The 13,068-nt window shown below is 43.5% G+C and overlaps 1 long non-coding RNA gene across 1 annotated transcript in view; it reads right to left on the bottom strand.

The window, feature by feature from the left end:
• LOC138681945 (uncharacterized) overlaps positions 1–13,068 on the bottom strand; it is a 180,627-nt gene that overhangs the window by 92,097 nt on the left and 75,462 nt on the right. The gene's annotated exons all lie outside the window — the stretch shown is intronic.

Here is a 13,068-nt window from a genome sequence, read left to right as displayed (position 1 = left end):
GGAGGAAGGAGCTGCACAGAAAGCACTCCTAATAACCACCAGTTTAGCTCTTGAGAGATAAAAGTAAGAAAACAAAATACTCTAGGCTGGGCTCCTGCCTGCTAAGAGAGACATTTTTTTGTCAGCTCTTTCACAGAGCTAAATTTTTATGTTAGCACTTGTGTATAACACACATCCTCTATAAATATTAGGAAATGTCTGGGTCTTTCTGACAGTCATTGACCTCTCATTTCTGGTTTAGAAAAACGCTAAGCATATATTGAAAAAATAATGCATATAACTTGGGAAATAAAACATTTTTCAGACATACATACCACAAACATACCATGACTGCAAATCCAAACATGTTTACAGCAGTAACTATATAGATACGGATGTTGATTCCTAACCTCTCATTCTCTAGACCAGACTCTGTTGAGGCTAATGAGACTACATTAATATATGAGGAAAGTTTAACCCAAATCTTTTAAAGGACCAGCTCACGCTGTGACAACACCTAAAGAACAATCTAATCGTAACCATGCTGTTATTCACAGAAAACATACAGACCTTTCCTGCCATCAAATGTGAAAAACCACTGTAGATGTAGCATGAGCAGTTCTCTCCCCTTGTGCAAAAGTGTCATCTGTCCGCCAGATCTAGGAGCAACTGAATACTGAGTACTCTGGTCTAGTACCTCTTTCACAGATAAAACAGAACAGGACTTGAAAAAACCCAAACAAACAGAAAAGGTATTTGAAGTGTCGGAAGACAATTCATGTCTAGCCGTAGGAATTTCTCTGCTGACCCCCTCAGACCAACCTAAATAATTTATTTCCACAAGTATAATGTCACTGCACATCAAACACATACTACAGTTGCAGGAACTAGGCCAATTCTTTCCACATTGCCCTTTTGCATCAATCCCATTAGCTTTCCAGCACATCAGGTCTCTAGTACAGGAGATGAGTATTTGTGCATTACCATGTGCCTTCGTCCACCCTCCCCTACAAACTGGGATCTCACAGTCTCTGGGAGTATTTATGTTTGCTAATCCATTCTGGATTGACTCTCTTTTGTTTTACACCTAAATATGATACTTCCTTGGAAACTGGATTAGTAGGGAAACACCTTTTATAAAGGACTTCAATAATTCCAATCTTTATTCCTTAGAAAATGAGAAAGCCACAGAAACAAAGACATAGATTATATTCTATTAGGGGGTTTATGGTGCAACATTCATCTCTAAATTCATCTTTCCTCATGTCAAATTCATAAAAAATAGCAATTAATATTTTGTTAGGTACTGTACTATAAATACTTGCACAGAAATAGTGTGAAATTATGATCTGTCCCCACATAAAATTGTGACAGCTTGTATGACACACTAGGAAGATATTTTAATATCAATAACATAAGCTATACTACCTGGCCCAGAATCTAAGTGGAATGACTCCCTATGATTTATTTGGCCTTTAGGTTGGACTTCAACCCAGCTGACTAGCAGTCAAATAACTATGCTGTTATTTTTGATGACTCTACTATCTTTAAATTGATATTGAAAACAAAACAAAGCAAACCAAAACATACCAAAAGAGCTAGCAGCCAATACAGTATGTTAATCCCATGCTGGCAAAATGAATCAGCTCCAGTGAAACCAGGTGAGTTTAAAACATCTTCATATGAGAGGGTGGTAACTTTTTTATCCATTGTAATATAAATAGATACACATCTGGTCACAATGTTTTAAGTAGCCTTTGTAGAAGCACTAGTATTGAGTTCTGGTCATTCTGCTATTCTTCCAAATAAAACCCTTTTCTTTTTTTTTCCATTTTCCATCTGTAGACGAGATTCAGGAACATGGGCTTCCTCTGCTGGCAAACTCTGTCCCCTCTCCAGGTTTGCTTCTGAAAACCTGCAATTCAAGTTATCACAAACTGCGCCTGCAAATTCACCAGGATCCTCACAGTTCCAGGAATCTCATCAGCAAGAAGACAGAGGAAATACGTTAAGAAACCGGAGAAGAAAAGCAAAATGATCGGCATAGGAAGCAAGGCTCAGGGCTAGATGTGAAAAGGGTCTCAAGCACGGTGATAATGAATGGCACGACACCTTGCACTCAGGTGCCTGGCCCCAGGAGCAGCAGCCTCCGTCTTGAGTCAGATGTTTATTGTTTGACACAACATGAGGAACAGGAGGTACCTGGGAACATGACTCAGCTGTGAAGACTGTGTTAACAGTTTTTAATTAGATTTCCTTTTTCAAAACAACTTCTTTGCATGCTGGTGCAAGGAAAAGATAAAGCTGTCTTGTCTTCTAGCAGACTGAAAGCCTGTCTCTCCTGAAAAGGCATGAAATTCAGTGTTTCTGAACATCACAAATGAGCTAGATTTTTATACTGATTAAGTGGGAAGCCCTCGGCACAAGATTATAGCACTAGTCTTGTTCTTTTTCTCTGGTGTCACCCACTCAATTGCAGGTTAGAAGAGGAGCTCACAAACCCCCGTCAGTCACAATGTGCCTGTTAGCACCACACACCCCTCCGTACTCAAGAGGTGTCAACCATTGCCCTGCTTTTGGTAATTTCCTACCTGTCAGAGCTAGAAGCCGGTAACTAACAACCGAAAGCCAGTGAATAAAGCTTTGCAAGGCTCTTTATTGCTGTGCTGAACGAGATGGCTGGCACAGCCGCTCCAGCACAGGGCAAAATGAGAGAGGCTATCGGTGGAGGTCAGAGATCACTGTGGAGATTTGAAGATTGTACAGTTCATGAAGCTATGAAAGAGGTGTAAGTCATCTCTAAGCCTGAAGCATGCTGAATTGCTTTGAATTAAAGACTACTTAAATAAACACTGTTATCAGGAAGTCATTTGTTAAATTGATTTTAAGTTTCTTTGAGAGAAAAAGAAGTATTTGCAAACAGATGGTACTGAACCCCATTTTAAGCAACAGCTTAATTCACTGCATCAGATTCTGACCTCCTGAGTCATATGGGATAGTCACTCCACAGCAGAAGTGCTGTGCCTGCAGGCTCCTGCGGTCTGGAGCAGTAACGAGACTTGAAGCAAATCCTCTACCTGGCCCAACTTACCATACACGGGTCTAGCCTGCAGAATGTTCCTGGTACATGTAAACCAGATTCCTTTCAGAGGAAACTGAACCAGAACTTCTACCCAGATACTTTATTCCTATGTAGGTTACTGCAGCCCCTGATGGGGACACTGAGGTCTGAACCAAGAAGTGAGCCACATCACCACTAGGTCTTATAGCATTTATCAAACGTGCACAGGCCTAAAAAAGGTCTCAAACCATCAGGGCACCCTCCTGCAATGGCTCCCACACTGCATAAAAGGCTGAGTGCTGCACGTGCTTCCTATTTGCTCATGATTGGTGATCCTCAAGTCATCTTTGCTGCTCCTTCTCTCCTCACAAATTAATGTGGCTGTCTTTACCTAATGTATCTTCTGTTGCACTCTCCCCCCTTTGCTGAACACCTTTGTTTCTCCTAACGTCCTTTTTATTCTCCCCCCTTTCTATTGCTTTCTTCTACAAGAATGGCAATGGCAAGTTTCAGCATCCCCGAAAATCCAAGCACAGCCTAAGCCCAAGCTCCGTTGTAAATCTGCACTGTAAGCATGCTGAAAATTTCTTGAGCAGCTGCACAAGCCCGTGCCAGACCCAGAAGGCTGTTAAGCTCTCCGTGGGCTGTAAAAGGATTGGCAATCAATGCCACAATAAATTAACGGTGATAAAGCAGTGCTCTTAAACCTCTGTTACGCCACCTCTCCCCTACCCACGACAGCGGGCAGTGCAGTGGACCGCTTCCATTCCTCGTTTTGGCATACGGACGCATGCATCCTGTACCCTGACTCGCTCCTACGGCACCACGTCCCTCGCTAGCGCAGAGATTGCTGTTCCTTGCCAGCAGTCTGCTCTTAAATTTGAGGGCAGCTCAGAAAGTTAGAAGTAAGGGCTTCTGAGCCATTGCTTCTTATAAATCTGTCTTAGAGGGGAAAATTCTGAAATCATTTGGATCAACAACAGGTTAGGAATATGTCAGCAGCACAGATAAAAAGAGAATTAGGTCTCCCAGAGAGCAGTTTCTAAAAAGTAATTAATTTTATTCAGGAGAGTCAATTCAGGAGAGTCAGGAAAATTCATGACAATTTGTCCTTACAGCACAGGAGGTTAAAAGAGAAAAGACACCTGCCTTATTAAATTTTAATCTCCAGAAGCAGTTTTCAAATTATTAATTATACAAATACATTAATCAGGAGAACTGTGTGTCTTTTTTGACATCACATGACCATTCTCATGTGCCAAAAATGTATTTTTTTTTCACAAGTACAGAACCATCGGCAGTATGCATAAGTGCTTCTATTAGAGATAACAAGACCTCAGAACTGGGGAAAAGATGGACAAGCGAAATGAAATAGCCAAGAGTGTTCACATCGGTCATGCTGGCTCCCATATACATCTCCCCACCCCTTTGGCAACAGATTTAAAAACTGAAACTTGAAGGCATCAAGCAGTATCTAGTACTCATCTAAGCTAAACAAACAACAGCAGAGACCATAATCTCTCCTCCTCTTTCCTCAGATTAATCTGATTTACTGCATCTTCTCACAGATAAGCAACAGCTAAGGTGCAGCTAGTTGTTCTTCATAAACCTGCTTTGTTTTCTTATGGTTCTGGCTAGGAAAATTGATCCCCGCTGGGCATCCCGGGGCTGCTGCCCTTGCATCCCCTCCTGGGGCCAGGTAGGGGCTGCAGCTTGCTCATACACACAGGCTATTCCTAATTAGCCATAACGCCCTAACGGGGAGGCAACAAAAGCCTTCGTTGACTCCTTCTGGACAGTGCTGATGGGGAGAGGAGGGAGAGAAGGACCTACCCTGGGAGGGCATGCGGAGCACCCAGGCCTTGAATGTGTCCTTTCTGGTTACTGCTTGTCTTTATTTAGGACCAAAAGAAATGGAAAAATAAAAGGAAAAATAATGGTATGAGAATGGAGTAAGAATAAGAATAATAAACCAATAGATGCCTTGACATCACGGGCTGATGTGAAGAACAGTTCTTAAAAACGCTGCTGCTTTCATACTGATGCCCATAGCTGCCTACGTCCCCCCTGGATCTTCCCCTAGTGATGCTCTAGCTTTCCCCAGCAGACACGGCCAATGTCGTCATTTCCACAAGAAAGTCTTGTTTCATTTCCACGACTTCCCCCGCTTGATGGAAGACAGGGATGATCGCTGCTAATGTTAACATCTCGCCGGGGCCTAATGTTACAAACCTCCCCTTACACGTAATGTTACACTTCGGCTACAGTCCTTAGATGAATAATGAAAATTTAACCAAGTAAAGGAGTTACGAGATCAGGCCCATAGTGGGTTTTATAAACACAGTAAATGCCTTAAATTTTCTACATCGAGTCTTCTGTTATTTTTTACCATGGAAGTACTGAGATCGCATAAGCCAGGGCAAACGCAGGTCACGAAGATTGATATAGAGATTTATCACGTCTATAGTACACAAATGTACATTCTGGATGACCCAAAAAATAATGAAACCTAAGACGAAAGTACTCACAATAAGGGAATTTTGATACTTAAACAGCTCTGCTTTGTTTTATAATGTTCCATTACCTCACAAATAATGTAGTTGTCATAACAAATAGTAACAGTGATAGATACTAAGAAAAGCTGGATGTGTGCAAGACTGTGGATACAGCTCCAGTGTTCAGATCTGCATTGACTTTAAACTTAATATTACTTGGATTTCTCAGCCTGGGCAAGGGCCACTACAATATTTCTCAATTTACAAATCTAATCTGTATCAAATAGCATATAGTAAAATGTAACATTGCGTTGACCTGAGCACAGTTGTTTAAGACCGTATATGGATTTTGCACAGATGAATCTGTGTGGTTAGATTTCTACTTGGAAGACTCACCCAGGCCTCACAAATTTCTTGAATACCTTTAAAAAGCAACAAAGGAAGAATAAGGTGCCCCACCATTTGCTGGCTGGATGCCGTCCATCTCGTCTGCAACGAGAGCGGTCTGATCTCAGGCTCAGCGCAGCTGCTCTAGGCAGCATCGGCAGCACTACCATTTGTTGAGTGTCTTTAGAGCAGAACCCCGTTTTCAGTTGATTAAGATCAGAGGGCAATAGGCTAAATCAGGCTGGGAGGGACCAATTCTACCCTCCTGGCCCAAAACAGGGTCAGCGCTGCGGTCAGACCAGGCTGCTCAGGGCTTGGACCAGTCGGGGCTTGAAACCCTCCAAGGATGGAGACTGCTTAGGGTGACCTGTTCCACTGCATCACGGGGAAAGTTTCTCCCTATACTCAGCCTGAAGCTCTCTCATTTCAACTTGTGCCCATTGCTTCTCACCCTCCCACCCTGCACCGCTGACCCAGCCCAGCTCCCCCAGCCTCTCCTGTGGGGCAAGTGCTCCAGCTCCTCCTGCCTTGGGGGCTCTCCCCTGAGGTCACTCCAGTTTGTCCACAACTTTTCTGTGTCAGGTCCCAAAACCGGACTCGGTGCCTAGACATGGTCTGACTAGTGCCACACAAAGGGAGACAACCCCTTCCCTTGATCTTTGGACCATGCCCTTGGTCACCCAGCTCAGGAGCTGCTGGCTGCCTTTGCTGCCAGGGCACACCGCAGGCTGAGGTTCAGCTAGCTGCCCACCACCACCCTAAAGCAGTTCCCCAACCCCTCCGTCCCCGGACAGTGTTGTTGCAGGGGGTCATCCCTCCCGGGTGCCAGGCAAGTATCTGCCTCAAAGAAAGATGCTTCAGAACATTGCGGGTCAATCATTTTAATTATTTCTGCGAACAAGGAACAAAGATGGGTTTGCCCAAGTTTAAAAAACTCCAGCAACATTTTCTACAAGCGACAGTCATTCCCCGGTTCTTGGGATCCAGGGTATGCATTTTGCCATCTTCTGAAAAAAGCCCTAATTGTAGCCAAGCTGTCTGTGAAGAATTGCAGGCTGCAGAAGGTTGAAGGGTAGCACGATCAAGTCAGAATGCTTTTGGCAGAACAAGCTGTATCATGAAACCAAAATGTTTCGTTGAGCATTGAGTTCCTGCAGAGCTCTGCAGAAATGCCTCCCTACTCTGTAGCACTCTAGCCAGGCAATCCCTCCTCCAACCATCCTCACCACTGTGCTGCAAAGTGCTGTAACCTGGGCAAAATCTAATCCGAGCCATCTCTTTCAGGAATACGCATCTGACACTAGGATTTGGAAGGGTATAGTTCAAGTTTCCTCATTTTCATGCAAACTAGATTTGTCTTGAGGAGAAATTCTCTGTTCCTCCTTATTTCCACTATTTCATACAACAGAGGGCTTCTGATTCCCTGCAGCACCCCCTTCGATGGTAGTTCAGCCATAAGAAGCCACATTTTATTTGGGCTGGAGAAGTGTCATTCTTGAACATAACCAGGGGGTTGCTTGCAGAGATTTGAGTTTCATTGGAGAGAAGAAACCATCACTCCAAAACCTGAGAGGAAATTGGTTGGGTACTGGCCGATGCCGGTCCAGCCAGCTGGAACTGAGGGACATCAGCCCAGTATCAGCAGAAATACTGCAGATCACAGAAATTGGGCCTCTGGCGTCAGGAGCTCACACGTGCTTCAGGGACTGCAGCGAACAGCTCTCAACTCACGAGGGACAGATGCATCTGGCTGAGGCTGTTGGCTTTGCTCAAGGTAACAGAACATTAGGCTGCGTATTTAGGCTCTGTGAACATTTATTTGTGATGCTGGGAAACGTGCGTAGCTTATCCTAGGGGTCTCCTGGTATTACTGCATGACATCCGCTGCGCGTATGCCCTGCTTACATTGAAGTGTTCAGGTAGCCAATTCAAGCTCTCAAAAGTTAGGAAATGTCAAAATTCATGCAATTCTCCTTCACCTCTCTCTTGCTTGGGGTCATGTTGTCTTTTACTGCCTACACATCAAGCAAAGCATTAATTAGTTCAAGCTATGCAAATTGTTTTAAAAAGCTAAAAAGCCTAGTTTGCAATTTAAAATGGGATCCAGATGCCCTCATCACTTCAAGTGAGAAAAAAAAGCATTAAGTGGTAACTGTTTTTTTGTGTTACATGGCATGCACCCAAGTTGAACTTGCATATAAAAATAAACCTTATGAGTTCATTGTTCTGAACTTACAGCCAAATGTCCTGTTAGTCTTCTGCTAAGTTTAAATGTTTTGTGACTAAGTTGTATAAAACATACTTTAAAAAAAAAAACCAAAACAGTAACAGTAACTAGCGAAATCTAAATAATATAATGGTTTATTTCTTTGTATACTTCTAGCCATTGCACAACCTTTGGATCTTCTGACAGAATTAATTTGAAAATAGCCTAAATATTCATTTATTTCTCCGTTCCCATAGAAACTCTGACAGCAATGATTCATTTCTAAGAATTAAGTCCATGACCATGCAATTCATACCATTCTTCTCCACAAGGCTCCAATCGCTAGCACACTGTGCTGCAAAGAAAGCTCACCTGAAGGACAGATTATCTATTTTTGTTTGTCTGCTTCACTTTCTTGGAAACAGCCTTGCTTTTCCACCACGGGTGATTTGCAAAAAAACCTAAGCATCACAACAGGTATGTTCTGCCATGGTGAGGAGAGGAAAGAACTGGATTTGCTCTGCCGAACTGGAACAACGTGGGATGAATACAACCCTGCTGCAAACGGGCAGGGACCCTGCAGCCTAGCAGAGCACTTGTTTCCTACACCATGAGAAGGGACAATGCACCAGCTGGGCATGGGCTGAGGGGAGTAAGGCCCTGACAGCCTTTTTCCAGACCCAGGTTGGTCCTTGCCTGACTAAAAGTGTACAGTGTATGGCAAAAGAGTGACTTCCCCAGAACAACTGGAAAAATGAGTGAAAACAATGACTGACACAAAAACGTCAAGCAAAAAATGGACTCCTCACCTCCAATCTAGACACATATCCTGTCTATGTAATTAGCCTTCCATACTCACCATTCCTCTGGAAGTTTGGCTTCAACTTCTGCTTCCAGACCTTCTCAGTCCTTAGCATCTGTGCCAAGACCATCAACGCATGTGACAGTTGCACTAATTTTGATAGCACTTTGGTGTTCAAGCACTTGTTTGGTGAAGCTACCTAGGAAAATCAGCTTTGTCCCACTGCAGGGCAGCTGAGGGACAGCACTTACCACCTCAGCAACACAGTAGTTGTTAAAGGAAACACAATGAATGGCTTCTCTGGCAGGAAGAGGTGAGGTGGTTGCAGCTCATGAGGGTTGTGCACCCTCAGAATTACAACACAAAAGCAGAAGAAGATACGTCAGCTCCACTACGCGCAAACATGCAAATCATTTTCTGTCGTAAGGATGTGGTAGCGTGGCTAGCTCAGTGGTGCACAATGCACACTCGAACTGAAAGACTATTTTTGCTCCCAAGGTTGATCAAGTAGATGTTGGCAGGTGAGAAACAGATGCAGAAAACACCCCACAACTGCTGCCTGTGAAGTGACTATCAAGCTGTTCTGCAGCGCTGAAGACCAGCTCTGCCAATGATATTCATAAAGAAATACCCAGAAGTTTAAAATGGTTCCTAGGCTGCATGGACAAGTCAAGAATCATAAACAGTTATCTTCGATTTCCAGATTACACCACAGAGTAATCTGGAAATTGGGTGATGGAAGGGAAAGTCGCATAGGGTCAACTAATTCCTTTCCAGCTACCAGGGTAGAAAATAGGTACTGGTCTTCCTTCACAGAGCAGTGGGGCAGCCATGCTGCAACCCCATCAAATCAAAGGATGGAACCCATAGAAACTTCAAAGGTTTCTTTCTTAAATAACTGCAAAAGAAAATTCAATCACGTAAAAGGGAAAAATAAATAATAAATAAATAAACTAACTTTAAAAAAAAACCCTATCATTTGGTAATGATGCTCATTTGGGTAATGCTACAATTAAGCATTTCCTATCCACATTAAGGTACATTTGTGGCTTTCATATAAACATACTAGAGACTTGTACGTAATAAATTAATGTAAATGATACACCCATTTACAGATGCATTAGAAAACTAATCTGCTAGGGCAATAGAAACTAAAATGACATTTGCAGGGATTTCTCCCACTCTCAAAATCCACAGATGCGGTCAGGTTGGCAGCTCGCAGTTTGCACCGTGGCCCACGAGTTCTGGTGGAAGCGTCCTGCGAGTAACTGTCAGCAGGGTGAGGGATGGAGGGCAAGAGACAAGGGGCACCAGTGGAATTCATTAACGAACGTGAGATTGAGCACACACCAAGCACGAGTTCCTAATGAGCATGCAGATCTCTGTGTGCACTGTTAGTCAGACTAGTAAAAAACACCCGGTAAGAAGTAACTTCAAGATCAAGAGCAGAACTGAACTGTGAGCTCTGTTACTCTTATGAATGATGCATGGAAGTGTTTTGGAGCAGCTTTTGCTCTTGCTATTATTAGGCCTTACTTATGTATCATTTAGGTGTACAAGGTAATTTACAAGAGGCAGAATTTGTCAAACACAACATAATTCTTGTCACATGGTGCTGAGAGCACAGGAGTAGTGGCAGCTTCAGTACAGTAAAAACAGCTCAAGAAGGCGTCACTTGGGCTCTGCACTCTGACAGACGATGGCACCATTCTGCCCACTGCAGCAGATTGTGTGGGTCAGGCAGAAGGAAAGTATTTTCACTCAATGACCAAATGCAGAAAGGAAAAGCCCCGTGGGTTTGATCCTGATGTAATAAGGAAAGGTAACGTCCAAGTTGGAAGCATAATTTAAAGCATGAACACTGTAATTCCAGTATCAGCAGTAGAATTTAAACTCCTCGTGGACTGCAAGCATTGCTTTTGGCTATGGTTAAAACTAGGAGATGAAACGGAGAAAGATTAAATGGAGGGTAAGTACCAACCAGGAATGTCCAACACAGACAAGATATCTAACTAGCTATGTGGTATGTTGATATGGCAGCTTCTACCATGCCTTAGATATCCAAAGCAAAGGCGTCTGAGACACCAGAAAACAGTTGCTGTAGGCTGAAAATACAGAGCTTTTCATGCAGAACATGGGCTGCTTGGCTGTATCTACTGTAGTATATCTATTACGGTGCCAAGGTATGTTCCTAGTTCCCAAAACTTGATCGTCTGTATCGTTATTTTATTAGAACAGTTTTCTGGCAAGCCTTTGGCACATCCTAATATCACAGTCCACAGGTGTAGTTTGGGAGTTAGCAGAGCCTGGAGACCATTCCCAGCAGGCTGTTTGCCTGCAGCCACTCTGCACTGTGGGGAGAGAGAGGGTAATACTGTGGGTGGAGGTGGCTCATCCCCCACCAGCTGCCAAAAACAATCCCAGGGATGCTTAGTCCAGTGGTACGTTTGTCGCCCTTTCATCCTGTGAACAGTGAGCCAGCTGGGAAGAAGTGATCAAGAAGTTTAATTTCAGATTTTTTTCTTCTTGCCACCGCTGATTTTTCAGGGATCCAAATTTCTAAGGAAGAATAGGTTCCACCTCTTCAGTTTGGACTGCTGCATCTACCATTGGAAGTCAATACATTGACCATTTGTGGTTTAATTAAGTAAAGAAGTTTGACTGAATGATGCCACAGAAATTGTTTGGACTTAATGACCATTAGTCAGGCACAGGGAAAGTACACAAAGATGGCATGGCCACACCTTTTTGTATGCAGCCTAGATCTGCCTGGTCTCTGGCACATAATACAGGACAAAATACAACACATTCATGCAACTGCTGAGAGGACCCCATCTTTTGTAGGAATAACACCTGGTATGGCCAGTCCCTGAGTTCAGTGCGTCTCATGGGGCTGACACGGTGCCCCTTTATAGGATTAGACTGAAAGAGCAGGAGGAATCCAAAGCTCAGCCCACACAAGAGAGAGCCACTTCGACAGGCTTGGAAAAGAGCTTCAAACTGGCAGGGTTTGCACTGACCAGCCAACCAAGACTGTGCATCTGCTGCCTGTTCATGGTTTCCAGCTTTTTATTGCTTTTTATAGCAACAGATGCTTTTAGTGGCAGCTTCAGCCAAACCAGTGTTTTCTCACCTCTGCTTGGTCAAAACCTACAGACTTTCCTTTCAGGTATGGATCTTGCTAATGATGCCCAGGCTGTAGCCACCTCTAGAGAAGGTCACTGCAATATTTTTGGCAGAGGAGGGAGATACATATTGCATTAAAACCATCTGAAGATGTAAACTGACAACTGGTTGATGATGGATGTCTTATCAGAAGCATGAAACCAGTGATCTGCAAGAGGGACCAATTACCTTTCCGTATAAATTATTGCCTCTCTCTCCATCCGTGCTGCAGAAGGCTGAGCTGTAGATCTCAGACTACCGGCAGGAAGGGAGACCCAAAGGCAGGTTACGATGCTGGAATTCAGCCTGCTGCTTTAGCCAAAATCAGCTAGTTCAGTATATACAAGTCTGCTGACCTTCAAAACATACAATTTCCGAGATTTGGATAGAGGTCAGGCAAAAAAAAAAAAAAGAATGGGGAAGGTTCTAAGGGAGAATGTGGTATTCTTACCTGATTATCACTGGGGGTTTTTTTAGGGTTCATCTTTGTAAGCTGTTGTCTTCTGTCTTAGAACTCTGTACAAGTCTTTAAGGGATGAGAGGAAACTTTAAATGATAGTAGAGATTAGGAGAAGCACAGATTTTTTTAAAAAAATCTGGTTAAATATAGTGGACAAGAATGAAAACAGCTGGGGCCACACTAGAGTACATACCAGACTGAAATAGGGAAAGGGTAATAGTTTCTCAAGGTTTCCTTCATTTCTGTTAGGAAATACTGTTGAATGTCCTTGAAGGAAAGACATCAGTGGCTTCAGAGCAGCAGATGGTTTGAGCTAGATGGACAGATGCAGCAGGGATGTGTCTAGGAGAGGCTGGCTGCTGCAACAGTACAGTAACATCCCCCAGCCTCACCGCCGTTACATGCTGTAGTGCGCACGTGTGTGCACTCACACACACAAATGGCAAAGCTACAGTACGCTCACAATGTCTCATAACTCCAGCAAACCAACCCTCGAGCAAGAAAGAATAACAA

This window comes from Haliaeetus albicilla, chromosome 25 (genome assembly GCF_947461875.1).
Source record: "Haliaeetus albicilla chromosome 25, bHalAlb1.1, whole genome shotgun sequence".
Classification (NCBI taxonomy): domain Eukaryota; kingdom Metazoa; phylum Chordata; class Aves; order Accipitriformes; family Accipitridae; genus Haliaeetus; species Haliaeetus albicilla.
The sequence above is the reverse complement of the archived record's forward strand: the minus strand, read 5'-3'. Positions and strand labels throughout refer to the sequence as shown.